The sequence below is a fragment of the Octopus bimaculoides genome, chromosome 10 (assembly GCF_001194135.2).
Source record: "Octopus bimaculoides isolate UCB-OBI-ISO-001 chromosome 10, ASM119413v2, whole genome shotgun sequence".
Classification (NCBI taxonomy): domain Eukaryota; kingdom Metazoa; phylum Mollusca; class Cephalopoda; order Octopoda; family Octopodidae; genus Octopus; species Octopus bimaculoides.
Genome location: NC_068990.1, coordinates 88,918,329 through 88,922,383, shown reverse-complemented (window position 1 = coordinate 88,922,383; position 4,055 = coordinate 88,918,329).

Sequence of the window (4,055 nt, the reverse complement as noted above, 5' to 3'; positions counted from 1 at the left end):
ATGTGCATGTGTGTGTATGCGTAAAACTTTCCTCAATTCTTTTATTTGTTTCAGTCATTTGACTGCAGCCATGCTGGAGCACCACCTTTTAGTTGAGTAAATTGACTCCAGGATTTATTCTTTGTAAGCTTAGTACTTATTCTATCGATCTCTTTTTGCCAAACTGCTAGGTTATGGAAACGTAAACACACCAGCATTGGATGTCAAGTGATGTTGGGGGGGGGGGACAAACACAGACACACAAACACACACATATATATATACGACGGGCTTCTTCCAGTTTCCATCTACCAAATACACTCACAAGGCTTTGGTTGGCTTGAGTCTATAGAAGAGACTTGCCCAAGGTGCCACACAGTGGGATTGAACCCGCAACCACATGGTTGGTAAGCAAACTACTTACCACACAGTCACTCCTGAGAATATAAATATAAGTAAGAAAACAGAAATACTGGTGCTTTTCAGATGAAAACCCTAGCAATATTTGTTTGACATCAAGTTACATATATTGTTCTTTAGAAAAAGAAATTTAGCAAAAGAAATTTTCTGGTGCTATATTTTTGTTGAAATATCCTACATCTGTTGCAACTAATTTTGAAAGTAATAAAGAAGTTAGCAAAATAAGTAACTTCACATTATCAAGCTGGTGTTTAGAACATAAATTAACATGAAATTTTGATGGAAATTTTTAGATTACAGGAAGTCTGTATCAAAGAACCAGGGGTAGCTTGAGGCAGGTTGATATCAAAAGGGATATATGAAATCGTTCACAATTTATCAGAGAGAGTGGTGTGTGTCTGTTTGTGCATGAGTGTAGTGTGTGCGTGTGAAAGAGAGAGAGAGAGAGAGAGAATGCATGGTTTTATGTGTGTATGTGTGTGTATGGGTATATGTAATCATATGTATATGTGGATATATGTAACTATGTGTGTGTGTATTATGACTAATGAATGAAAGAGGACAGTGCCCCACCCACACACAAAGCCATGTGAAATTGAGGAAAGAGGTGTGCCAGTTTTTCCTTCAAACCTTGACTGACAACTGACTGGGCCAGCTGATGTTTAATCAAAATGAATCACATTTTAATGATATGAACTGATATGAAAACTTGATTTGACAAGCTGGCAGCAGCATAATTTCTTACTGAATCATAGCATTACAACAATAACTACAAGTTTTCCTCTAATGAGAAACTATGTTAAATTTAAACATCATTGTTTTCAGTCTAGGAGGAAGTTATATAATTATGATGGTAGTGGTGATAGCAATGGTGGTGGTGGTGGTGGTGTCAGTGGTAGTGGTAACCATGGTAGCAGTGATAGTAATGAAGGTAGCGTTAAAGTTAGTGGCTGTAGTGATAGTGTTGGCAGTGGTGTTAGTGTGACAGTAGTGATGGCAATTTTAACAGCAATGGCTGTGGTACCAATGGTAATGGTACTAGTGGCAGTAATGGTAGTATTAACAGTGGTATTAGAAGTGGTGACAGTGATGGGAATAGTAATGTCGATGTAGCTGGTTGTAGTGATTGCAATGACGATGATGATGATAATGAATATTATCACCAATATGTGATAAAGATATCAAGTAGGACTAAATTTAATTTTAAATAAATCACTAATGTTAATTACTCTGATTATGTCTCTGGTGCCTACTTCCTTAATTGTTGATACTTTGTTATATCAGTCAGTCTACCCATCTGTTCCTTCATAGGTTGATACTGTAGCAGTGTGGTGGTTGTGGTACCAATTAACCTGAGGTCAGCATTAATTCCACCCATCAGCACCGATATCATTTTAACTTCCACTTATCAATTCCTTGAATGGAAAAGTGGTCTGGTTTCTAAGGCAAAATACTTTATCTAATGCCAACCCTCACCTGTTTCCAAACAAGATAATGATACCCTAGTTTCTTGAGCAACAAACAACCCAGGCATGGTTAAGTGGAGAACTGGAAATGAATGACATTGCACAAATGAGTCTTTTATTGACAAAGATTGAGCAACACATACCAAGAAACCTAACCATACTTTTGCAGTTACTGCAAACAACACCATTTGCAATGCTATGCCATTTTTTACAACTGGCAAACACACATGAAGACATGAAAAATATGAACTTGTTCACACAAACAAAACAGGTACCTTTCAGTTTCCATCTACAAAATCCCCTCATAAGGTTTTGGTTGCCCTGGAACTATCATAGAAGGCACTTGCCCAAAATGCCATACAAAGGTACTGAACTTGAAACCACATGATTGGGAAGCAAGCTTCACAACCACACAGCCATGCCTGTTATAACTATTTTCTTTTCTTTTCAGTCAATCTCAAATTGCATTATATGAATTTTCTCTTCTTAAAGATGATCAGGTGCAATTCAATAGAAAATTTGACTGCTATTTCTAGTTGGTTGAGTAACTAGGCAGAGGTTCCCTCGTTGGCTTTCCTTCATGTGCATATGTATGTGAATGTGTGTATGCAGGTGCATGTATGCAGGCTTATGTATGCATACGATGGACAAGGCACAGTTATTTTTGAAATACGTTTGGCAACAGGTTCCGAAAACTGGTCCTTGCTTAACTGCTGCTCATGCACATTAGGATTATGGAAAGATATCTTCCTTGCATTATTACTTGTTCTGATCCATGGCTCATTTCCTGCCTTTGCAACACTTTATCAACCAAGAGGAAGTGGAAGCTTCTGTGAAGAAGTTGTCTCAAAAGACAAGAATTGGTGTCAGCATAGGATCAAAGAACTGACAGAAAGGTGGCTTCAGATAGTGTAACATGATGGCCTCTACTTTGAATGCTAAGCTGCTTTTGTTGTGACTTAGTGAACAAATCAAATAAGTTACTAAAATATTGCAAACTTTTGACTTAACATAGTAGTATATCCCAGTATATCTCATTGCTGTATGTACCATATGCTGTAAATAGGTCCCACATGGTGATATAACTCACAGCAGTAAGTAGGTTCTACACAGACACAACTCAATGTTGAATGCTGGTGATGCATAATATAACCAACCACATCCAGTAGGCACCTCTCAGTGGCACAATCCATTACTTCAGGTAAGTATTAGACATTGGTATATTTCAATACTGAAAACAGTAGCAGAGTGACATTGAGTATTTTGTTATCTTGCAGGGGTGAGGTTAATTTCCTCTATCAACATATCCAGGGGTAGATTTATCCATTTAAAGTTAATCATCGTTCGTACAGATCCACTGAAAAAAGACTGAATGAGGTCAGTCATACAATACTAACGACCACCACAGATAACCACAATATATGTACTTTTCAGTTAGATAACACATTCTTTTCTGTACAGCTGTTCAGAGAGAGAACAAAGGAGAGAGAGACAGACAGACAGAGACAGGTGAGTAGAGTAATAACATTTAAAATGGAAAAGATAAGTTAGGAATTTTAGGGTGATAGAGTGTGTGTGTGTGTGTGTGTGTGTGTGTGAGCACACGCACATGTTATTTCAAAAACTAAAGGTCTCAAGCTTAGCATGATTTATCATTACCTTATCTTTTTTTTCAAACAAACTGACCAGTGTGTGACTGCATGCACATATACATGTATATAAATGCGTGTGTGTGTGTATCTTTCCCAGTTTCCACATCTTTTGTAGAATTCAGCAAGATATTCATTAGTCTTTATATAGCTCTATGTATATATATTTATTTCTTACGTATGTTACCCCTGCTGGCGACAAAGGGACTCTCACTCAGAGTAAAAGGCAGACTGTATGACGCATGCGTACGAACAACCATGCTGCATGGCAGTGAAACATGGGCTGTAACTGCTGAGGACATACGTAAGCTCGCAAGGAATGAAGCCAGTATGCTCCGTTGGATGTGTAATGTCAATGTGAATACCCGTCAGAGTGTATGTATCTTGAGAGAAAAGCTGAACATTAGAAGCATCAGTTGTGGCGTGCAAGAGAGACGATTGCGCTGGTATGGACATGTGGTGAGAATGGAGGAGGATAGCTGCGTGAAAAAGTGCCACACCCTAACAGTTGAGGGAACCCGTGGAAGAGGTAGGCCCAGGA